Source organism: Falco cherrug, chromosome 2 (assembly GCF_023634085.1).
Source record: "Falco cherrug isolate bFalChe1 chromosome 2, bFalChe1.pri, whole genome shotgun sequence".
Classification (NCBI taxonomy): Eukaryota; Metazoa; Chordata; class Aves; order Falconiformes; family Falconidae; genus Falco; species Falco cherrug.
Window position 1 is genome coordinate 107,026,917 of NC_073698.1, and position 26,650 is coordinate 107,053,566.

The 26,650-nt window shown below is 38.5% G+C and overlaps 1 long non-coding RNA gene across 3 annotated transcripts in view; it reads right to left on the minus strand.

The window, feature by feature from the left end:
- Nucleotides 1–26,650, minus strand: part of LOC114017804 (uncharacterized) — a 332,083-nt gene that overhangs the window by 179,466 nt on the left and 125,967 nt on the right. For all 3 annotated transcript variants that reach the window (XR_003563064.2, XR_003563062.2, XR_003563063.2), the window contains one exon: nt 12,852–12,973. This is a non-coding gene — a long non-coding RNA (uncharacterized LOC114017804). The remainder of the gene's footprint in view (nt 1–12,851; nt 12,974–26,650) is intronic.

Consider the following 26,650-nt stretch of genomic DNA (forward strand, 5'->3'; position numbering starts at 1 on the left):
TAACTCATACTTAAAATCTAATTTAAAAATAATACAAGTATTTGAAGGTTCAGGAGGCCTGGGTGGCTGCTGGTTCGGGCTCAGGGGTATGACACAACCAGGTACAGAATCCATGGTATGGTATACTCCTATCAATAAAGGATATATCACAGCAGGCATTGAGGATGGACGTTGCTAGTAAGTGGTGAAATTGGTTTTGGTTTTGTCTTGATTTTACACATCTTTAGCCAGAGCTGCTGGAATTGCTCCTTGGGAAACATAACCAATGGATCGAGCCCTTAAATCTGTTCACCAGGTGCCTGCAAATAGGTCACGGGTGTTATTAATTACTTCGTTAGTCACAAGTCCTTGAGCAGTGTATGCAAACATATTTGACCCTATGACACAATTTTTAACTGACCAATACAAACAATCACTACTCGTTACTCATGATGCGTGACTGGTCACTTAATTCACAAAATTGTGCCCTTTTCCTGATTGGGTAGCCCAAGCCATGTAGACGAGAAGGCATTTTCTGTTTGCTGATCCTCCACAAAGGCCTGCAACTGCCTAAGGAATCTACTTTCACATCATTTAAAATGCTTTGTTAAAGGGGCACTTCTTGCACATATTTGTTGCAGGTTGTTTTTTTCCCCACAGAATCCGTGACTAGCGAACACAGCTTTGACCTCAAGTTACGGATACCTGGAGAGCTGCAGAGGGAGCAGGGGATGAGTGGACGGCTTCATTACACCAATACACGCACATTCACAGAACACGCCAATTCCTGCATGGAATTTACAATTTCAACATAGCATCTAACCCCATGGCAGGATGCTTACATAGGCTTTCTTGCCCAAATGACCTTCTCCTATTCTGCCCAGTATCTGAGTATAAAATCAGAGAACTCTCCTTCCATTTTGTGTGCATTCATCCTCTCCTCATCCAAATACCTCCTTAAAACTCCATTCTCTTGGATAGCTTATTGATGCTTACTCATATTTTATGGATACAGTGAAAGCTGTCGTATCAGAGCACTAAATACAACAACTGAGAGCAATTGCAGAGCAGAAGAATGTCCTTTCATTAAATCCAGACCAGAATTGCAGTTCAGTGTGCATGTGGATACAGGGGGGAGGAGAACATCACAGCAGGAAGTTGCATAAAAGTAACGTATCATACATACATATATACACCTCAGCATAATACAGAGTACATGTCTCACATGTTTTTATTTTTCTGTATCCATTTAAAACACATGCCAACTACAACCTCAACTTAATCTTTTGTACTCTCTGGGAACCTTTATCAAGACCAATGGAAACAGTGTACTGAAAGTAACAGAGAGTGTTCTCATTAGGGTTTTTTTCATTAAAAATACCTGTAATTTTTGGACAATTCTTTCCTACATATGATATATATCCTTTGAACTAGCTAAGAATGTGAAGCCCCATCAGTAAATATAACTAATTTCATCTTTTTTGAAATATTCTCATTGTTATTCCCCCAGAAGAATGGCAGGGCTAAAATCTGTTGTCTTTATCCCATTTGAAATAACAAACCTTAACAGTTCTAATAATCTTTTGCCATAGAATAAAGTGAAGACAAAAGAAGAATAAATGGTAGAAAATTAACCTTATCTTATAAAAAAAGGAAGCCGGACTAAAATGCAGGCTCCTGCCAATGATCTCGTAAAACTCTCACTTATTTTCTCCTAGGAGATTCACCTGGCATGGCAGATCAAGAAAAAGCATAGTAGAATTCAGCAACTAAACGTGTATCTTCCAAGTTCTAGCTAAATGCTTTAACTGAACAGCCAGCTTTCCTCAATACCTACCTATTTCCTACTTCACCTTATATATACACATGGTCTAGGTACAGCAAGTATTCTCTGCATGACAGTCTGTGAACTTAAAAAGGTCCAAATACTGAGGTGGTTTTGTTCTTTTTAAAAAAATGTAATAGAACCCCCGAAATCCCCATATTAATAATGTAGTAGAATTAAATTATTAGAGTTAATAGATTTTTTTTTTGCTTTATAAGAGTTTGATATCAGCATATTAACAATTAAATTTGGTATTTCACAAATCATTAAACTGTTTTCTATAAAACAGTGAGATTTGCAATGGGTATACTCCAATAAAACATCAATAAGGGTTACTGACTTATTTTAAATAATGCACTTAAAATATTCCAATAACATTCTCTAAACTTAACATTAACTACTATTTTGCCTGGTAATAGGCTGATAGAACACATCCATTCTTAAGGAACTGAATGTAACCAAAGCACATAGTCAACAGACTTCCCTTTCAACAAAATCTAAAGCACTAAACAAATATACACAGAAACAACAATGCTACATAACTCGTCTCATCTTAAAGCAAATTCCTGTCTCAAGTGTATACAGAAGCAAATTAGACTTTACATGAAGTGGTTGTGAATTTTCATGAGTTTTAGAAAGCTGATAATTCAGCATGCAACAACGCCAGAACTACCTACCTAGGTCATCCTGATCTTAACTGGTGTGGGCCACTGCTGACTTGTACTTACGTGGACTTGCTAACTGTGCCAGGTTGTATGCTATACACATAATGTAAACAACATGGTCTAAGAAGTGGATTTAAAATAATAAATTTCTTAAATTTGAACACAGACCTCTTGAAATAAGATTGCAGACTTAGTTAAACCCCACTTTCACCTTCTCTCTGGCAAGGGTGTACCTTTGAATATCAAAAACACAGCTACACAACCATTCTTTTTATTTATTGAATTAACCAATACAAAGTATTTCTCATTGAAGAAATAACATCTGCATTTCTTTGAGTTCTGTCAGCAAAACACAGCGTCTAACTTTTGCTTTTAAAGCGGTGCTCATGAAAACTCCTACATACTATATGTGCATTTTAAAACAGTCCACTTATCAAAATTTACACTGATGACATCGGGATTAGCTTGTAAGGTTTTTCATTCTTCTATAAATATTCTACTTCACTTTCTGTTGTATGGAAAAAAAGATCTTCCTATTAGTCCCCTATATCCAAAGGGTCATTTAGATGAATGTTCAACAGCAGATATAAACAAATTGTTTTTCTAACATGTTTTAAGGATTTTTAAAATTTAAGATCTTGCTTTACTAATTCTAGAAGCCCTTTAAAATACCTAGAGGACAGCTTGTAGTGAAGAGCTGCAGGAAAACTAACACTGATGAATCTGTGGAGAGGCCAGTCACTACCCCAGCTTACACAGTCTCTTCAGCTAGCTCAGGCATTGCCAGAGAGCTCAAAGCCGCAGAGTTAGAAACCAAGAAAAAAACCCAAAGCAAAGCAAGCAAGCAAAATACCCATGCTATTTATTCCTATTCTTCATGTCATACAGGACTGCCCAGGGTGGGCAGAGCAAGGGAGAGCAAACCCCAAAAAAGCTCTTTATGAGCATTCCTATCACTGCCTCTGAAGAGCAGGGTCCTCCTAAATTGAGTCTCTCTGCTCCAACAGTCAGAGTAAAATTGGGTATCTTTATTTCAGTGGCGATGTCCAGTACCTCTAATGTAATGGTCAGCTCCATGTGATATGACTTGGGTCTGGTTTAACAAGTAAGCTTTCAGAGACAGATACGACTAACAACTTTATCAGCTTTTTCATTTTCTCAGATGTTTTTGCCCTTCCTCTGTTGGGGGTGGTGAGGCCCTGCACCTTTCATGTATCAACCAGGCGTAAGCTTCTGCTGGCACTTACTGATTCACCTTAATCTAGGAAGTGTGGATGGCGGCAGCAGCAGCAAAGACAGAAAGGCATGTCTTCTGGCACCTGCACTGACAGCTTCCAGGGTACCACAGGCACATCTTGGTTGTGTTTCCCTTGATACTATTTGTATACAGTGTAACAGATGTAGCTAGCCATGGGTCTGCTACATACTCTGATAGATTTATTCCTTTTTCCTAAACAATTACCTTCTAGAACAATTAACAAACCACAACGCACTGTTTCTTTCAAGTCACACACTTTCATGCTTTCCAGGCTCTCCAATACTTTTGTCTCCCAGCAGCTAAAGTATCTGAATACAAAACTTTATGTTTCCAATAACATGGCAGTATATTTTCCTGGAGGTTTTGGGGGGAAGAGCATCCAAGAGGAAAAAAAAAAAAAATCAGGACAAAATCAGAAATTTAGGTTTAGTTCAAGCATCTAATAACTACTTAGTTCACTATATTACATACCTATTTATCCTTGAGGATTTGGACCTTGTAGATGACAAAAGAACTTGAAAGATACACACATCTGGCACGTGGTAACTTCCGACTCTCAGAGGCCCTATGTGATTTTTAACTTCTGCTATGCTGACAAAGCAAGATTGGAAATCTGTGAGGGTGTAAGGAATACACCCTCAACAGGTGAGCTTAGCATTCCCCAGTTTTTAAAACTCTTTCCAAAGTGCAAGGCAGTTCTGCATTTTCTGTGACGTATTACACAAAGTATTTTCAAATCAGTTCATTAAATTATCTCAAAATGATCAGATAAAATCAATATCCATTTACAGTGAACAGTGACACATCTGGGATACAAGGATAAAGATGAACAGCAAATACCCAGAGTTAGTTTTCCAAAGTATGAAAGAAAAAGCACAGGATAGCTGAGTGGTTATCATCTGAGACAGCTGATATAGCAAGAGGTTAGGAGATTACTGAGGTCCTGCAACACCTGATGGTCAGCAAGTGGGCAGGTGTCATATCTTCTGCATATAACACCTACTTAGATGAGTACGGTGGGTGCTCAACTCATAAGGGGTGACTTGCTGCAGCAAAGTGTTAGAGAATCCTGCTTTTTGCATGCAGAGGAATACTAGTTTCTGACAAAAAATCTAACATAGTAGACAGCAAACCCTGGAAGAGAGACTTAGGCTTATCCTCTCCAGATGCTGCTCTTCTGGCAACTCCTTGCTTGTCTTCAGGTGTCTCCTCGGTCAGCAGGCACCACAGTAGCCACTACCAAGTGAAGGGATTGACTCCCACCCCCTTACTCCCTTGCTACAACTCTGCTGGAGGTGAGAAAATCCTGCCAAGCTACAGGGTTGTTTATCTGTATGACTAAATGCATGATCCTGGGAAGCTTTATATCACAGGCATCTTTAAGGTTTCTGACAGGGAACAACTTTGCAATTCATCTTTGGGAACATCTTCAGGAATCTGCTGATGTCGTATCTGAAGGAATTTCTGTGACAGCAGAAATTCTATAAACCTATGTTTAGGGCAGTAGTGAGTGAAGTTAGTGCACCTCATCAAAATTGAACTCAAAAGGTACAGTAGGAAACAAGGCTTGGTTATAAATCACTCTATTGAAAATTTTAAAAAGGAAAAGAGAGGAGGAAAAATTCAATAAAATGGTCCAGCTAGCTAAAAGCTCAAGCAAACAGGAGTAATAATCCAAGAAATGTTGGCATTCAAATTGCATAAGTCAAACAACAGCATAAATCTGAGAAGTTAAAGTAAATAAATGTGAATAAAAGTACATAAGATTTTTTTTAAATTAAATCAGAAAATCATGTGTTTAATTCTGAAGGGAACAGTGTGTGCCAGAATATTGAGTTTTACATTGCTTTATTGAAGAGTAGGTTAAGATCTTATCAGCTCTATTATGAGGAATGTCAATAAAAGGCTGTGTGCTGATAAAATGTTTAATTAAAAATGAACATTGTGCAACATATGAACTCTTTGTATTATACAGAAAAAGGAGTCAAATGTATTATGTTCTCCAAGTTACAAATTGCACCGAATCATTTTCCCTCCATCAAACTTTCTTATCACTATGAAATCTTGTATATAAAATGATTTATTTATACCGGTTCCTTTACAAATTAGTTTAAGATCATCTACCTCCAAGGTATTTTAAACGTTTTGAAAACCTAGGATAACTGTGATGAGAACACCGCTAGGGTCTTGCTTTGTAGGTACTCTTCCAGTTGAGTAAGTGGTATGTTTTGGCAAGTTAATTAACAAAGCAAAGGCTTAATACTGATAAAGTGAGTTGATCAAAAAGTTACAGAAACTAACAAGATTAAATATTTTAGTTTATTACTTATACAGCATCACTGTCCTAAAGATCTCTAAAAACTCACTAATAAGCTAACAAACTATGACACCAGGAAGAGCACACAGAAACAAATGCAGCAATCCCCATGCTACACACACATGGTGTTTCCTCCCTGGTGAAAATAATCTTAGCTCTGCATCCCCTCTGCAATGCTAACCATCTTAAATAAGGGGAAGCACCAGTACAAGGATACTTATCTATAGGGACGTAGTCCACTAAGGGATTTCAATCTGGAAGGTATGGTTTGTATATTGTTTTAAAGGAATGAAGCAAAATGCAGGGAGCATAAAATGGTAAATTAGCACCATAGGAGTAGGCAATAAATTACTTAATACCTTCATGCCCTTCCTTCCTGGCATAACTTTGTATAACAAAGCATAACACGAGCATTCTTATGGACACTTTAGCCTGAACATGTAGAAGAGAAGATTTCTTTTAGTATCTCTACCACTCAGCTTCCAACCCACAACATAAGCAGATACGTGCACATACATGTGCATATGCACACATACACTGCACAAAGTTTTTACAGATGTAATCTAAAGACCCAGCCCAAACTGAGAGGGATTTTTAATAAAAAACATTGTAAGTTTCCTCAACAAGGTCCACACTAGAATGGAACTTCTAATAAGAGCTGATGAATGAGCTTAATGAACCTGAGATACTGAAATGAAGAAATCAAAAAAGATACCAGATGAGAGCACAATCAGCATTTTACATCTGTCCCTTTTCCCAAATCAATTAATACTTGCATTACAAAAATATTCCAGAGTCAGAAAAAGTTTTGATGTAGCACTCAAGCTTTTTACAAACAAAATTTAGGTCCATATGTCGCACACCAATTTTAATATACTCTTGTGCTTGCTCTACACAATGGGTGGAATACAGCAGAGCAAAGAGCAGTTAAGCAGTACATCAGCTGATAGGAAAGAAAAATTATTTACAAAACATGAATTCTGATGACCTTTAGTAGAAGTTTTTATAAGTTATGAATGAACTGTAGGCAATACATGCTCTAACTGTAGGAGAGTGAAAGAGTCTATTACTAAAGGAACAAAAATACTTAAGAACAACTTTTTACCCACAGACAAAAATAAGCTTATCACATCAAAACATTTGGTAAAGGAAAATCCACAGTATGCTTGACGAAAGAGTGTGTGTTTGTAGAAACTGGAGCTGCTAAAAGGCTCTTAAGTGATCTACTCTTTCAGAGTTAAGCCTTGTTTCTCGCAGTCCATCTTACAGACTTCAACAAGCTGAATAGTTTTATGTTGTATCTTACCTATAGCATTGCCATCCCACCCTTTGGGAAATTATTCTGAAGTACTTTCTCTCTTTTTATCGGATTCTATTTCCTGACAGTCAGTCTATAATTACTCCTAACAATACTGTCATATTTAAGGATAGAAAAATCTAGGTATAGAAACATGTTTTTCTTTGAGCTAAGGATCCCCCAAATCAAGTACAAATAAACTTCAATAATAGAGAATTATTACCTAAGAAGCAGATTTGGTAGTAATATTAAAAACTACATCCTCAGAGGAGGTCTAGTTAGAGGCATGAACAGAACAAATCCTTCACCAGGAGCCAGCACGGATTCCCAGGGTCATGCCCTAGCTGAAGTTAGGAAAAAAACTCCTACTGATTTCAACAGGGCTGGGGTATCGTCCCATATTTTATTCATAGTATATCGTCACAAATGGAAACTACAAATGAAGCATCATGAGGCGAGGTGCCTATAATTCATAATGTTTTCTTCCACTGCAATAGCCAAGACCTCTCCCTGAACTCCAGCGGAGGCAAATTAGTTCCACATGTCAGATACCAACCGTAATATTTTCCCTTACACTTTGTACAAAATGAGGGGATGCAGTACAGCATAGAGCAATTAATACATTTCTTTTTGTGAAATAATGCATGACAGAACAACTCAGAAAAGATGTCACTCATTTGAAAGTGGTGAGTTGCTAGCCCATGAAGAGTAGAAGTAGGAAAAGCAATCAATGGAAAATAAAATAAATTAAGCCCCCCTACTGTCTTAGATCTTCCTAGTGGTTGCCTTACTTGCTTCATTTCAACCCTTCTCTCATTGCTGGTCTCCAGGTACCCCCACTTACAACTTCATCTCTGAATCTGGGATTACAGTCTGCCACAATCCAAACAGAATCACGTCAGGTTGCATGATTCCCTGCAACAGAAATCTGATAGATAGGATAGGACTGCTAGGCAGAGGCAACTAGTGCATTATGCATGCGCTACGGTAGCCTGCCAAGGGCTCAGCTGCCATTACAGATGGATGTAGCTCTTTTGCAGGTTTTGCATCATACTTACCAGTCCCATGTTTAAGTAACAAACTCTCACCTCAAGATGTCTTTTCCCAGTGAGAAAACAGTAAACTGGAACCAATATCTTCAGGCAGTATCATAGAATCATATAAGTTGGAAAATACCTTTGAGAACATAAAGTCCAACTGTTAACCCAGGGCTGCCAAGTCCATCACTAAACTATGTCCCTGAGCACCACATCTACAGCTTTTTTAAACACCTCCAGGGATGATGATTCCACCACCTCCCTGGGCAGCCTGTTCCAATGCTTGATCACACTTTCAGTGAAGACATTTTTCCTAATTTCCAATCTAAACCTCCCCTGGTGTAACAGCTTGAGGCCATTTCCTTTTGTCCTGTCACCTGTTAACTGGGAGAAGAAATCTACCCCCACCTGCCTACAGCCTCCTGTCAGGTAGCTGTAGAGAGCAGTAAGGTCCCCCCTGAGCCTCCTCCTCTCCAGACCAAACAACCCCAGTTCCCTCAGCTGCTCCTCATAGGACTTGTGCTCCAGACCCTTCACCAGCTTCCTTGCCCTTCTCTGGACGCGCTCCAGCACCTCAATGTCTGTCTTGTAGTGAGGGGCCCAAAACTGAACCCAGGATTCCAGGTGTGGCCTCACCAGTGCAGAGTACAGGGGGACTATCACTTCCCTAGTCCTGCTGGCCACACTGTGATACAAGCTCAGTTGCTATTGGCCTTCTTGGCCACCTGGGCACACTGTGGGTTCATGTTCAGGTGGCTGTCAACCAACACCTCCAGGTCCTTTTCTACCAGGCACTTCCCAGCCTCTCTTCCCAAGCCTGCAGAGTTGCATGGGCTTGTTCTGACCCAAGTGCAGGACCCGGCACTGAGCCTTGTTGAACCTCATACAATTGGCCTCGGTCCATCAGTCCAGCCTGTCCAGACCCCTCTGCAGAGCCTTCCTGCCATCAAGCAGATCAACACACCTGCTCAGCTTGGTGTCATCTGCAAACTTACTAGAGGGTGCACTCAATCCCCTCATCCAGATCATTGACAATATTAAAGAGAACTGGCCCCAGTAATGAGCCCTGGGGAACACCAGTTGTGACTGGCCGCCAGCTGGACGTAACTCCAGTCACCACCACTCTTTGGGCTTGGCTTTCCAGCCAGCTTTTTACCCAGAGAAGAGCACTCCCATTCAAGCCATGAACAGTCAGTTTTTCCAGGAGAATGCTGTAGGAGACAGTGAGAAAGGCTTTACTAAGGGCTCAGTAGAAAACATCTACAGCCTTTCCTTCATCCATTAGATGGGTCATCTTGTCATAGGAGGAGATCAGGTTTCTCAAGCAGGTCCTGCCTTTCATAAACCCATGCTGGCTGGGCCAGATCTCCGAGCTGTCCTGCACGTGCCATGTGATGGCACTCAGGATGATCTGCTCCATAACCTTCCCCAGCACTGAGATCAGGCTGACAGGCCAGTAGTTCCCTGGATCCTCATTCCTGTCCTTCTTGTAGATGGGCATCACATTGGCTAACCTCCAGTCTTCTGGGACCTCTCCACTTTGCCAGGACTGTTGGTAAATGATGGAGAGTGGCTTGGCAAGCTCCTCCACCAGCTCCCTCAGTACCTTTGGGTGGATCCCATCCAGACCCTTAGACTGGTGCATGTGTAAGTGGAGCAGCAGGTCACTAACCATTTCATCCTAGACTATGGGGACTTCATGCTGCTCCTACTCATCCCTCTCTTCCAGCTCAGGGGCCTGAATACCCAGAGGGAAGCTGGTCTTTCTATTAAAGACTGAGGCAAAGCAAGCATTAACTACCTCAGCCTTTATGGCTATGTTCCCTGCTGCATCCAATAAAGGATGAAGATTGTTCTTGGCCCTCCTTTTGTTTCTAATGTATTTGTAAAAACATTCTTTATTATCTTTTACAGCAGTGGCCAGCCTGAGCTCTAGCTGGGCTTTTGCCTCTCATCTTTGCCCTGCATAACCTCACAACATCCTTATAGTCCTCTAGAATTGCCTGCCCCTTCTTCCAAACATGGTAACACTCCTTTTTTTCCCCCCAAGTTCCAGCCAAAGCTCTGTTCAGCTAGGCTGGCCTTCTCCCCTGCCAGCTTGTCTTTTGGCACATGGGTATGACCTGCTCCTGAACCTTTAAGACTTTCTTCTTGAATAATGTCCAGCCTTCCTGGACTTCTTGGACCTTCAGAACTATCTCCAAAGAGACTCTGTCAACCAGGCTCTTAAACAAAATAGGCCAAAGTTGGCCCTTCGGAATTGCAAGGTAGCAGTTCTGCTGACCCTGCTTCCATCTCCAAGAACCAAAAACTCTAATATCTCATGATCACTGTGCCCAAGATGTCCTCTGACCACCACATCACACACCAGTCCTTCCCTGTTTGTAAACAGCAGGTCCAGCGGGACATCTCCCCTGGCCGGCTCACTGACCAGCTGTGTTGGGAAGTTCTCATTCATACACTCCAGGAACCTCCTAGACCATTTCCCCTCTGCTGTGTTGTATGTCCAGCTGACATCTGGTAAGTTGAAGTCCTCCACGAGAACGAGGATTAGTGACATTGGCATTTCTCCCAGTTGCTTGTGGAATGTTTCATCTACCTCTTCATCCTGGTTGAGTGGTCTGTAACAGACTCCCACCAGGATATCAGCCTTGTTGGCCCTCCCCCCTGATTCTTACCCATAAACACTCAACCCTATTGTCACCATCATTAAGCTCTAGGCAGTCAAAACACTTCCTGACATACAGAGCTACCCCACCATCTCTCCTTCCTTGCCTATCCCTTCTGAAGAGTTTGTAGCCACCCATGACAGCACTGTAGTCATGTGAGTCACCCCACCATGTTTCCATGATGGCGACTATGTCTTCCTGCTGCACGATGGCTTCCATCTCCTCCTGTTTGCTGCCCATGCTTTGGGCTTTGGCATATGTGCACTTCAGCTGCGCTATTGATCTCACCTCCAACCCTGGCATGACACCCCTAGGCTTATCTCTAACGAGCTCAGTTTTATTCCCTTCCACCTTTGAATCTACCTTAAAGCTCTCTCAATGAGCCCTGCTAACTCCTGACCTAGGATCCTTTTCCCCCTTGAGACAGGTGAACCCCATCTGTTGCCAGCAGGCCTGGTGCTGTGTAAATTGACCTATCATCAAAAACCCTGAAATTTAGCCATTGACACCAGGCCTAGAGCCAGGTGCTGATCTGTGAGATCTTCCAATTATGTGCCTTATCGTTCCCTGCAACTGGCAGGATAGAAGAAAACACTACTTGTGCTCCTGATCCCCTCAACCAGTCACCCCAAAGCCCTGAGGACTCTCTTGATTGCCCTCAGACTTCTTGTCACTTGGACTTCATCATTGCCCACTTGGAAGACCAGTAATGGGGGCAGTACTCAGAGGGCCGTGCCAGGCAAGGGTCTTTTCTAGTAACATCCTTTGCTCGAGCCCCAGGGAGGCAGCAGGCTTCCCTATCGTTGGGCTGGGTCCGGTCAGCATTATTGGGCCTTCTATCTATTCATCGCACTGCACTTTAACCAGAGATGATGGGCATAAATAATATAAATATAAGTAAACATTTCTCAGAGTCACTCTCATTAAACCATTCTATTAGGAAATAACCTCAGCTATGGAGCGCTAATTAAGAAGCACTATTTCTGACAACACATACGCAGAGACCACAGAGTACACTTGTAGTCACAGGTAACAGTCACAACATGCCAAAAATGCTTTGGAACATTAGCTGTGAGACTAGTGAAAGCTCATAGAACATTGTAGCCCAGTATAACACCTGAGTGCATTAACAGCTCTGTTTGATAGATACCAACACAGAGGGAGCCACCAAAACCAATGACAAGTCAAGGGGAAGTGAAACATGGACACAGCACAAGACTCTGTTTTCACAACTGCCTCCCTCCATTGTCATATTTCTACAACTGCCCTATAGCACTTCTTCAGGGTTTGCTAATGAAGGGGCCATCCCCAAGCAAAAGTCTCTTTCCCAGTTTCCCCAGTTCTAAGCTTTTCATTTATATTCATTTTTGCTTTCCCAGGTCAGATTTGCTCTAATCCATTTGTTGTAGCACCATGTTGAAGAAAGACCATATGCACTTGATTCTTCTGCTCTTTCAATAATCTTTACAATTACAAGCAAAGAATGTTGTACATTATAGAAATCATTGATATTACAGACATTATTTTTTCTCACAACCAATGACAAGATTTAAAATATGTTCTTTTATTTCCTAGGTTTTGTTGCTGATCTTGAATGGTGGGTTTTGCTGCAGTGCACTGGTAATACCTTGAAAATACCTTCTACTGATAATTTTACAGGTACAACCAATAGGAGCAATGGCTGTGAGATAGGTAACATGTCTCCAAAATTCAGAAGACTTAAAATAGCTGTTTGACTTCATTTATGTTAAACAGAAAACTATGAAAAACCATCCATCTGTGCCCTTGTGGAAAAGAAACCTACCTTATTCCAAAAGACCTCTTCTATTTGCCAGTACTACTCAGTGCTGCATGTGGCTTCAGCAGAAGAATAGGGCATCACACCAGACAGAAGCTGACATCTACAGAAAATGTTACTTTCCAGGCCTGTAACATAAAGACAATGCTCAGTTCTTTCAGAAACAATGACTCTGTAAGAACATTGCACTGTTTAATTCCGAGATTAATGTTGTTCCATTTATCCCTACCAAGTCTGATATTTCACAAGGAAATAAAAAAAAAAAAAAAAGAAAGAAAAAAAATATGACGACTTCACCACTCCTGAACCTGGCAAACTCAACTTGACATCTAGAGTTCAAGCCATGTTTTTATGGGTTATGCATCATCAGTAAAATTGATCCAGTTTATAAATATAATAAAGTGTCTTTCTTTGAAAAACTGATCTTCACTATTTAGAAGTAATGACACTATTACTTTGGTTCATAATCTTTCTTGTATTTGCCAAGCATCCAGTATACAATGGAATGCTAAATACTATGGCGATGGTTTGAGAATTCGCTATAATTGTAGATGTGTATAGATAAGCATTGTAGTATCAGACATAAGTGAACTAAAGAGGTCTATGTATGTCAAATTGAAGGTCATATTATTAGAATTTTGTTAAATTTTTGATAGTGTATTAATCAAGGTGGAAACTGACTGCTGCTCCTAAATCCACATGGTCTTGTATACAGAAAGGGGACGTGGAGAAGGAGTTGTTGGTTATTAAAGAAAAAGCTGAGACCACAAGGAGTAGAAACTCCTTTAAAAATATATAAAAACTATAAACATTATTTTCAGGCATTCTCTTTTTACAGTCATCAGCAGATTTTGAGCCAAATTCAAGGTAGTTTGTAAACATGCACAACTTCAATAGAATAGCAATCGCATTTACAAAAGACTAATTTGATCCTTTACTGTATAAAGTACCAATGACTTCATGTATCTCTTACCCTCTTTGTTTGGAATAGCAGAACCTCACTAGCACTCTTCTAATGAAAGGTATGCAGACCACAGCTAAAGTATGTCATTTTAAGGCAAAAAGAAAATGTTTTGCAATGAAGTGTCTTTCTGAGTTTGAAGTTCTTTTATCGACTGAAGACAGAAAATAAATATTTTCAATATTTTTTTCTAAGAAGTTTGCAAACCAAGCGCCTACCTGCAGAATGCAAATGTGTTCCTTATAATGGATGTATCCAATAATAAAATAATTATTTCTCCAAGACAAACTTTTTGGTTGAAAGTAAGTGGATAAGTAGGTCCAAACAAGAAAACAAGTCTGACATGCTTCTAATTGGTTTTCTTTACTAGCATACACAGAAATCCCCACAGGCAAAGCCATGAACAGGTAAAATTACTGGGTTTCAACCACTTTTTGCATGACACTGTTAACCCTTGAAATACAGATTTTAATGCAATCAGGTGCTGGCATTGTTGGTTTTGTTATGCAGCTTATGGAATAAATTGAAAATTCAGTTCTTCAACTGGTACTCAATTCAGTACAAAACACTGTAGCTGTACCACAGTATTACATTCTCCTTCACATAGTTTCAACCTGGTGAGAAAAGGGTGTAAAACTATGTACCATAAAAAAAACCAAAAAAACCAAAAAAACAACAAAAAAAAAACCATAATGAATATCTCTACAACTACTTTGCATAAAATGATGTCCCTGATCACTTTTACAGTGATAGTCAATCTTAGTAATAGGCATAGGAGAATAACCTGAAACATGTACTATGCCCTAAAAAAACCCCCAGAGCTTTCAGGGGATAAACATTTATGCAGAATGCTTGACACAAATTTATCTGTCAAGGAATTCTGGTCAGATCCACTTTAAATAAGCTGATATGGGTTCCCAGCAGCACCATTTACTTCATAGCTGAGCAAACTTGACATTCAATATATAAATGATGAAGACAAGATATCAAAGTCCACAAAATAATAAATTATAAAGTATGTTCAAAATTATGAAGTGTAAGGCTTTAATCAGGGACTATAGCACACCTATCTTAAATCAACATCTTGTGGAGGGCCAGAAATACAGCTAGAATGGAAATCAAAATTTTTGTTCCTAATGCAAAACAAAACCAAACTCTGTGAGAGACAACAGATCTCACGGGAGGGGAAAAAAAGTACCAAAACAAAATTTTATGATACTGAGACATTATACTCTAAATGCTACCACAGTTCTTCTCTTGGATAGGGAATGAGCATCTCTTATTTAAGGTAAGTTTAATAGGAACAAATTACTGTGAAATATTAATGTCCCACTGCCTTCCAAATTAAGATAGAAGAGTAAAACAGTTAAAAATAAATCATCAAGCCCCACCGAAGAATTGTATGGGTTAAACCGTTTTCTAAAAGAAAGATGCAGTAAGTTTCTGCTCACAGCCAGTCCCTAATTTCAAACAAGCTAGTGACCCAGTCTTGTGGTATTTCTTCTGTTTCAGAAGTGAAACCTCAACCCCATGCTCTCAGGGCTGCATCTTCTCAGCCTGTCACCAGAGCAGCACCTGAGGAACTAAAGCTGGTCTTTTTCCAAAGTGTGCAGAAAAGAAAGGAAGATTGCCAATCTGTCCAAAAAATTTGGTAGAAACAGGAAAAGTGGACACTTTGAAAAATGCATTCTGTACAGTGCTGAACAGTCAGCACTGGCTGAATAGAGTGTAGTGCTCTTCCCTTTTCCAAGAATTAGTGTGGAAGACCCAACAACTGACTATGAAGGATGATAACGTTCAAACTACTTGAGCAAAGGTGACTGAATTTATGACATTTACAACTAAGAACATTGTTTGTCACTTGGATTATTGTCTTAAAATACATACAATGAAAGTACAAATTGCAGTGCTTCATGAGTATTAATTATAAATACTTTGGCACTAAAAGAATTCAACAGAAGAGAGCCTACTTTCTTCGTACACAGTTGAGAAGTTTTATGGGCTATTAATACACCTTGGACTCTCAATACTTCATCACATTGCAATGTGTTCCTATTCCAGCTTCAGAATGAGTTGACAGAAAACAACAACATTCATTTAGTCTGCTTGCTCCCTGATTTTTGATCCTTGACCACTTGGGATGACACTTCTGAATATCAATTCCTGTTATGGAAAGCACCATCCTTCCTTTCTTCTTTTGGCCTCATTTTTTGACTATTTATTTATCTACTGATATTTCCTATAGACGTTAAAAACATAGTGCCTGCAAGCATGAGCCCTCAAATATATCATCTCCATGTTGCGTCATTTTTTGCATTAAGCAACCCAGAATTTGTCTGTCCCAGTTAGGAAATAACCCTCACAGAGAAAGAATGGGCAGAAATGAAACATTGTGCCTCCAATCAGAAATAACTTGTATTTCTACACTGCCATAAACAGCTGATTTTAATTTGCATTAGTGCTATCTCACCTTATTCTAGGACACTTGTATAGCTAAGTTGAACTCTAATGACCTGGATGAACCTGTGGCCTTATAAAAGCACAGCAGGCAAAAAAGTTCGTACTGCACTAGTCTGAACATGGATTTATCCTAGTTTTGTCCACATGTTAATATAAACATACAACATCTGAATTTGCTATTGACAAAGGAAAATTTTATGAGCCATCTTTGTTTATTTCCAAAAGTAGCTATGCTAATAGTTTGAACAACTTACACCAGTATCTCTTCATTGGATAAAAGGAAACACTCCTATCATTGCTTTTGTGCCACCGTTACAGCTTCCTTGAAATATCATTTTGTTAAAATACTCCTTCAGAATTCAATGCCATGACAGCAGTCAATTTACACTCTGGTGAAAGTAAGGGAACGAACAAGAGCTGAGATCTTATGAAATATGGAAAGTGAATCAAGGCTTTGTCTTCTCCCTTCTCCTTTCAAATGGCAATTGGCTAAGTCAACTCTTTTTCATCTATTATTTTCCCATTGTTTTATTTTTTCTTTCCCAACAGTAAGAAACACTAGAAACAAGAATCTGAAACACTTCCTTCTTAATCCTGACATTTTTGTACTAGAAACGATTACAGTGCTCCAGTACAGTCTCCGGAATTACTTGGGTAGCACCATTTTGGTGTTTCTGAAGATAACTCTAACAATGTAACTACTGGCTAACCCAAAAAGCAAGCCACTAAGATTATAAGGGCTTCTTTACTTACTTATTTCACCAGTATTACTGCCTGAAATCCATTGTGATTTCACCGAGTGTTACAGGTATATATATGTATCTTGCTGAATTTACTTAAGGACATCAGTACTTATTAAAACTGGCTACTTAACTTTTGAGCTGAGTTTCATTAGGCACCAAGAAACCTGCAGGCAAAAGTTTAATAAATTTATTCCTATTATCTTCACTGCAATATCACTAATTGGAGCAGAAAGGGTGTAAAACTAAGTGTCTACTGTTAGAGATGACATTTAAAGTAAGACTGAGTTCTTTTCTTTGGAGATTGCATCCCAGAACTGGCACCCATCAAAACGAAACATCATTGACTTGAATTTATAACAATGCAACAAGGCCTCTGAGCTCGCATCAGCAGAATCTGCATGTCTGAGGAACAAGACTTCACTGACTGGTGGTAGGGGAGTGCTTTAATTCCATCATCTGCTTTGCTATCAACGTAAATTTTTCCTTTTCTAGATTCATGAAAGGAAAATACTATGATAGTATGGTGATATTAACAAATAAGACAAAGAGTATTTCTTTTTTTTATTTTAAGGCATGGTCAGATTTTTGTGCAGCAAAAATTTAAGAATGTGAAAATTATCACAATTAATGAAATTTTAAAACGTCTATGATCCAAATGCTGCAATTTAGCAGACTCAGATTGTGAAGTGTTTAATGTGAATTAATAGTTGATGTTTCAATTTACAAAAGTAAAAGCAGAGCAACTCATTGTTTCTGTTCTTTATTTTTAAAAGAAATCCCAATTTCTTTCACTGACCAAGATTTAGAAGATGGCTAAAATACTATTCTCAGTCTTTAAAGCCTCTGGAGTTCATTTGAAAAGATGCAGCTAGTCCCCAGATTTTGAACATTTTTAGAATGAAGCTCAGAAATAGAATTCCGAGAATTTTAAACATTCAAAAATATTTCCTAGATGTGCTGATTTGCCCTGAGAAAAGTCACTCCTCTTATGTCATTCATTCACACATTCAGAAGTGCCAGAGTTCTTTCCTAAGGGTGTTTGAACTGGTGTGACAAATGGAAAAATAATAAACAAACCATATGTGGCATCATTTCTAGATTATACACTTATTCTATACCTAGCACAGTCTAATGAAATAAAAAAAAATATTGAATCCCAGGACTGTGTCTGAACAGCGTTTTTTTTTCCCCTTGTCATAAAAGACTGATAATTAATGTTCCTAATTTTGTAAGGATATTAACTATCTAAATATATATATTACCTCTTCAGCCTTTGTATTGACTGTATTATACTTAAAGAATGGTTTATTATAATTAAGATGGGTTTAAAATTAGAAAAATTAGAAAAGACAGAAATCTTTCTTTTGCTGAACTGGAATTGAGAGTTTCACAAAAGCAAAAAGAGGCTGGAAATCTTCTGTAAACTTTGGGTCTATTTCCCTTTTGAAAATGTCCTCAGCAACTGCCATTTGTTGACATTCAGTTTCACGACAGATTATCGCAGAAAACAGTTTGAAAATGAATCTGAAATTTATTTTTCACCAGCCACAGTTCTGGCACAGAGCATTTGTCACCCTAACAAATGTGTACTAGAATTAATGTTCATACTGTACAAGGCTTCCCCAGTAGCTTCACAGCAGAGCAGATCACAGAGAATTATCGGATTTATTATCTTTTTATTGATCTTCCTGAGGCATTTGGATGGATTGATTCTGATACACTGCTCTTTAGACATATTAGATAGATTACTTAACAAATTCCAGGGCAGCTGACCGTGACCAGGTCAGTATCTCACAGGAAGTTCTCGCTCACATATATCCATCACTTGCCAGGACCATGGCTGTCTTCTGATCTACACCTATCTTCTTGTGATATACAAAATAGACTCCAAACAGAGGAAGTTAAAACACCCTAATTTTTGAATGTAGACAATATCTGTGGCTTAATAATATGCTGCTTTACACATACACTTTGAAAGATCTCCATTATTCTACTATTAGATAACTATCAAACGGAAATGTGTCTTCAGAGGTTGATAACTCTTATTTACCACTTTTTGCTTTTAAAAGTGACAACTTCTGACAAAATGGACAGCCTTCTGCAGCATGTTTTAGTTTGATCTGTGGAGCAGAACAAATGAAAGGACATTTAGTAATTTTTTAAGAGGCTACATGATAGAATTTGGTGAGGGAACTTGTGGCTTACAACAGCAGATTCAAAGGCTGATACACCTGGTCCCTACCGATGCTAAATACATCCCATCTTTCTGAAGCAGACAAAACTGTCCTCCCTGCAGATCTCATCCTACTGCCTGGCCATAATGGGCTGCTGGTTTTTTACCATTAGCCAGGAGCTGTTACACCTCACAGAGACCAAGGCTATACTCAGCCTAAGGCTATGCATTTCTAAACCTGGAGTTTGACCCTCAGCTTGCCTCCCACCCAGTCTGTAGGAGCTGCCCAGCAGAAAGGCCCTGAAACCTCAGGTCTCCTCTTGGCACAGCAGGTTGGGCTAACTCGTGCCTGCCACTCAGGCTCACAGGGAGCCAAGCAAGCTGGAGCTGGGCGGTGTCTACGGCAAGTGGTAGCCACTAGCTCAAATGCTCCCAAAGTCCAGGGATGGAAAAGATTGTATCAGTCCAGGGAAAAGGAGGAGGACTCCTCCTCCTTTCTGTCCATTTCTGCCCTAAACTGAAGTAAAGGCCGGATGGGAGGGAAGGAAAAAGAAAATACAATAGTCCTTGACATGCTCATCAGACCACTGTCTCAAGCTAGACAACAGGGGGTGCTAAGGACAGGACATAACCCCACTTCTCATGTGGTTTTGGTTTTTTTTATGTAAAACTGTAGGGAGAGTGCCTTTATCAATGAGATGATGGCTGCAAAGAAAGGCCTCTCCTGAGGCTAGATTCCAGCAGTGTTTCCTTCCAGCTCACTTTTCTTCTTTAAAAGTCATGCCCGCCATGGAAGAGGAAAGGCAGGCCGTTGGCTAGTGCCGTGCTTTTACCCCAGCTGGCAACCAAGCCCCACTTACCCACTGCCCCCGGCCCAGTGGGATGGGGGAGAGAATTATGTGAGGGTGGCGAGAGGCAGAAAAGGCCATGACTCTGTGTAAGCGCTGCTCAGCAGTAACTAAAACATCCCGGTGTTACCAACACCGTTTTCAGCACAAATCCAAACCACAGCCTATTATTATTATTATTATTATTATTATTATTATTATTATCATTATCATTATCATTATCATTATCATTATCATTATTATTATTATCATTATTATTACTATTACTATTATTAATGTTGTTGTTGTCATTATTATTATTGCCTTGATTATTATTACTATTACTATTAGTATAAAGAAAAATCACTTTATCCTGGCCAAAACTAGCACAGCTAGTTCCTTCAACTTTTTTTTTTTTCTTATTTTAAATACAGAAATATAATTATTAGTCCAGTTGCTCAGGCAATATGAAAGTTGAGCCATTTATTTTCTGTGCATGTCAATACACACAAGCCCCTTTTCAAGAAAATGCTCTTACTGCCAGGCTAGAGGAGATTCTGGCTACATCTTAGTTCTGAGGACCTGATACCCCACACTATGAACATTTCAACTCTAGTTTGCTTCTGAGTTTTTGAATGCCTGTGACTGGAGAGCATCTCCCACATTAGCTTCACCTGAAATGAAACTGGTTCAAATGCACCAAGAACCAATGTACAGTAGAGATTTCACCTGCGCCCATATGAACTGCTTCTGAACTTAATTGAGACTGCATATAATGCAGAGGCAGTATGAGCCAAGGAATTGAGATGGGTGGCTGAATTACTGATCAGGCGATACTAAAAGGGAAGGTAACAAGTACATTCAGAAAAGTTTATTTACTGAAAACCTGAAATTTTAGACTGAATTTCTCCCCAAAAATTCAGACTGATTAACTCAAAATTATTATAATAAACTAAAAAGTCACTGGCTAATAAGTTAGTCTGAATATTTTCCAGAGCAATTCAAGGTAAGAACCCAAAGGTGGATTCAGATATTGAGAGAGACAGAGATGGCAAGTACTTTTTTTTCTGTTGGCACTATGAGTAGGAAAAAATAAAAGTTGTCTTCAATAAACAGTCTTCACACCACAAATCTCCTCCAGTACAGAGGAGTTCTCTTATTTAAATTATGCAACAAAAAGGAAAAGGTTATGAAATCTTTGAGAACGCATGGTCTTTTTCACAGTTAGATGGACCCTAGAGGTAAACAACAGGAAAAATGAAACTGAATTTACTCATTATGAGGTATTTCAAAGTCCCTCTACAAAGTCTTCTAAGAATTCAAAGTTTAACTAAGGATGTTTCATTTCTCCTTATCCAGATCCATACATTTTTGAAGGACTAGGAATTTAGAGTCCACAATCCACTGCTTTCAGTAGTAAAGGAACAACTGATCCAACCCATGCATCAGTGATTTTCAAGGAAGCCTGGGGAGATAAAATGTTCAATTCACTTTTAAATTCAATGGGAGTCAGACTTCTATCTCCTTAAGGCCTGTTGAAAATTGTAACATTCAATATCCTGAAACCAAAGAAATTAAAATTTTGCAAAACTTTCTGTGAACTAGTAACTATTGATTATTTAATGGCTGATTAAAATTTCTTACTGCCTCCAGAATTTCACAGTAGGAACATTAGCACTCATATTTCTATTTTTCATAAATGTCAATTCTATCTGATATTCTGTGTTATTCAACATGAAATATGTCTGGAAAATAATCCTTATAGCAGTAGGCTACAGCATGAAAACTACCTACTGAATGCTACCAACAACGAACCAGCAAAAAGTTTAGCTAAATAAGTAAAAATATGAGCCTTTCATAAGAACATATTTTATAAAGTAGAACTTCTTCATTCTCAGAACATAAAACAAAGCTGGAGATTCAGATTTCCATCCCTGTTCTGTTCAAGCACAGCAAGAAGCATTCAGGATTCCAGCCCACCAGCTGTTCCAGGATGGGTTCTCCTGTTCCTATGTGCTACACCCTTGATCCATGTGTTACACAAAAAGGCATGAAAACCCATGCTTCTGCTGCAATAAAATTGCAGTGAAAATGCTGCAATGAAAAAAAAAAAAACCACCAAAATTAAACAACACAAAACTATTTTATGAAACTAAATTCTTGGGTCTCAGCCAGCTCCAGGGGTTAGGATGTGACCTGCCATCACATGAGTAGCTAAAGTCTAATACTTGAGAAATGAGTCCCTGCACTCTCCCACAGAACAAGTCCAATGCCAGCTTCTCTCCTGCCCAAGGCAGAAGTAGCCCATCCTTGACTCTTAATTATATTAGCAAATATGACTTTCTATATTAGCAAAAGCCAATTTTATCAACATTTCCAAGAAGCTTTTAGCCAGCTGTAATCCATTTTTACGATTCATAAATCTGAAGACTTCACTTTTTGGTTGGGAAGGCTTTGTGCTTATACAGGATTATGCAGGGAGAGATTTGGGATGCACAGACCTCACAGAGAAGTTGCATGTAGTTCTTCAGCTGATACTTTCAAGGGTCAGGAGCATGTAGTGTATCAGGTTTGGGGACTTCTCTGTGTAAGCATTAAAACCAGGGAAAGACAAACTTGTGTTTGGTTTAATAATGACCAAATATCTAATAAAAAAGAAATTCTAGTATTTCAACACAGAAGTAAAGAACAGCATTGCTTTTTTGCATGTCAGGTCAATTTTAGTCCTGTTTTAAATATGGAGAAATGAGGGCACTGGGAAACAGTGCAACTTTCCATCAGTAAAAGAGGAGGTGTTAACTAAATCCAGGATTCCTAACTAATATGCATCCTGCTCACAACTCTGTTAATTGTATTTGCTTTCTCTGTAAGGCACGTTGGTTTTGTCCTTCAAAAATCTCTGAAAAAAATCAAAAAACCATGGCCAAACAAGATACAAGCAAAAAAATGGAAAAGGTCTTAAAAGGCCAGGTGTAATATATCCAAGCATGAAATGCCCCGAGTTTATAGAGTAAAGTAAACATTTTACAATATTTGTAATCAACATAGGGAGTCTTTTATTGCTTTGCAGAAATCTACGCCAAGTAAAAATTGCAGCTCTCTTATTTTTTAATAACGCAGCATGCTGTTAATTTGGGTGTAATGCCAAAAAGCCCCATAGTGCTATTCAGGAAAGAGTTGTCTAGAAACCCCTCAATGTCTTAGATAAAATTGAATCTGAATGGCTAAACCAATTTGAAAACAAATCAATTTTAAACTAATTTTATTGACAATATGCGTTTTTTTAACAAACATCTCTCAGTACAACAGAGATACTAGCGACATCTTTAGACATTTATTCTGTTCGTGGTGTTGCATACAAAACATGAACACCTTTCTGGTACTCTCAGACTGCAGAGAAAACAAATGCCTGAATCCTCCTTCTTTTGTTATTCGTTCCCATCATTAAAAACAATGTCCACCTCACAGCTAAACAAACACCTTGGAATTTGTCCTGCTCTGGTTTCTTGCCCATTCATCAGAACCTCTGTCTCACCTGCAGTTCTCAGGTCACATCAAGGCTCTGAACATAGGTTCCCTCCTGGACAAAACAGGTTTCAAATCTCACCCAAAAAGATTGTATTCTCTTGTGTTTTGTATCCAAATGCTGCAGATACAGGGTGGGAAGGAAGAGGGAGACAGAGTTCTTAAAAGTGACTGAAGGTACATGGAGGCAGCCCAAATGGCCATAACAAATGGCAACCCAGAATGGAGACTCAGAACACACCTCACTCATCTTCCCCTTTCACACAAAAGACTTTTTTTTACTCTGTGTCCCAGAAGAGCTGCTTCATAGACAGCTTTACATGTATTCCTACTACCCTAACAAATGACCAGCCACACCCTTGCATGCCCAGCACTCTGTTACCTTACGGGGAACACTGTGTCCCAGCTGGAAGGTTGCATAGATCAAAATCTGAGCTTTGCCATGAAAAAAGGCAGCTACACTGCCCATCACTAAGCAAAATTGTTCACCGCAGCCTGGTTCCTTAGGCATTAATTGTAATGGAAAACAGAATTATAGTCTGATTTTTAACAGCTTTTTAACCTAGCAATTGGCACATTTATACCTACGTATGTATACACACACATATATGCTTTATTAATGTCTCACCTGTCATTATTTTAAAATGTTACCACACTCCCATCACATACATGCTGTGTACATATAGCTATTACTCTTGTGTTATCCTGTTAAGTTAATGATAAGCCTGAGAGAAAATTCAGTCTACCCCAGCAAGCCTCCAGACACTGTTGGCACAGCATGCTCTGTGCGGGTATTCCGTTAACCACTTCGTGCATCACACAGGGATAGGAATGGTACCTCTTTCCAACGAATAAGCGAAAAGTCAAAACCTCTCAGAGCCCATCATACACTGACTTGATTAAACTGCTGCCACCTTCTCCTCCCATCAAGAAAACAAACATGACTGTATAAAGTAAAACACAGTACATTTGTGGCAAGACGGAGATCTCTCATGTATTTGTTTGGCTTTAATAACGAAGTACCAAAATAAAGAACATGCAATAGTAAGAGATGTAAGGGACAAAATGTTGAAAATTAGGGGGTTTTATCTTCCATAAAACTGTGTGACTATTAGCCACCTCAGTTCCAGTTTCCATCTCTGAATTTGCACAGCAAACTACCTTGAAAAATGCATCAAAAATAAAGCAAAGAAATTGTATTGGTTGACAAAGCAAAGAGTCTAATTCTTATTTTTTTTTACTCAACTCTATTAACTGCTAAAAAATAGTATATTGCTTCTTCCATGGTACTTTCAAAAAACCCACATAAACCCAGACAGCAAATGACTGCACACTCCGATCTTCCACTATTATGATCTGGCCCTGAAAATGAATGTGAAGCAATATGAAGTTTCCTGTTACACTTTTTATTGCTTTTGAATCCAGCCTGAAACCTCACCTTAACCTTTTAAGCATTGCATTAATCACATCCTTGTTTTTTGCACTGACATAAGGATAACATAAATGTAAACAGAACAATGATTCAATATTTTAGAAAATCTGAAACAATACAATCTTTTGTCCTCTCAACTCACCTTTTTATAATTACACTTATATTAGTTCTTATGAAAACAAATCACTGCTTAATTACAGTGCTTTCAAATCAAGGAGAAGAAAATGCATCTGAAGAAAGGCAAAAATATTTTTGTCAAATTTAAAGTTTCAGAAGCAAGCACGGAATCAGGCTGTTCTTTCATTTATTCTGAAACATTCAGAAGATGCTTCAAAATGAGCTTTATGCTTTCTCACTAACTTTTAAAGAATCTTAAAATCACTTGGGGGGTGGGAGAAGAGAGAAAATAATGAAAAATAAAACAACAACCCCCACCCCTCAAATCTTAGTTTCCTTTTCAGGAATTGAGAAGAATTTGTTCTACTGCGTAGTTAATTTCTGTCCTTAGCAGGGTGGGACAGGGGGAAATATTACTCTATCCTAGAATTTTTAAAGCTAAACCAAAATTGTATCTCTAAGAATCACAAAGTACTACAAAAGGGACATATTTCCTGTTACATGACAAAGAATTTGTAGTATTTATTAATATTATACAGAATATTTTTAATCCATTCCTACTTTGTCCTTGTAGAAAAGTCCTATGGGACTGAAGAAGTCCGTCAGGACATTAATAATATTTAATTTTACAATTACAAAGACATTTCTTTTGACCTAAACATTCAATGTTAAGTTTCCAAACTAGATTGAGAAATACAAGGCTTCCCATTGAAGTAGAATGCAAATTTTCCATTAAATAAAAATAGAACTATAAATGGTACATATATTTAAATATTCATAAAAGAAAAAAATGTTATTCCATGTATTTCGTTGAATTTATATTTTAACAAGAAATAAAGATAGGGTGAAACAGATTGCCTTTTTAATGGGTTTGTATCATTTTCACAGAAGGAACACACTGACAGAAGCCTTAAGTTATTAACTCAGTTCATTCTGCTAATTGAACCCTTGCAATGAACTTATTTTAAACAGATGCTTTATTCAGACGTTTTAAAAATTTCAAAAAGTAGATTTGAGGACTTTTAGAGACATCATTACTATTATTATAATACTTTTATGTATATAATACATCCCAATGGAAGATAATATAAAACTAATTGAAATAGTTTCACAAACTATTTCACATACATCTCTCCAATTTCATGAGCTTTGTGGAGCTAGAAAAATGTCAGATGCATCCCACTCTTGAAAAACAATGAAATTTTAAGGATTGTAAATACTTTTAAATTTAAATGTAAATGCTTCTATTAATCTTGGTAAAGAAAATTAGTGAATAACCTAGCTTACATATAACACAATCTATCCAAAATGCAGTTTATAAACTAGATACCAAAGTCACTAATAGCAGCATCCAGCAAATTCCTAGAACTACATCTACACCAATGCCTAGTAGCTGAGCCTTAACTTTACTTCCATGTCTCAGTGGCACTACTCTAGGAGTGCAGTTACTCCCTATGTTAGCATCTGTTAAATGAGATCTATAATTATAGCTGGCAGTTGGAAAACTGAAGCAAAAATGAATTAGCATTTCAAATATTTCTGTATATATACTATTCCCATGTCACCA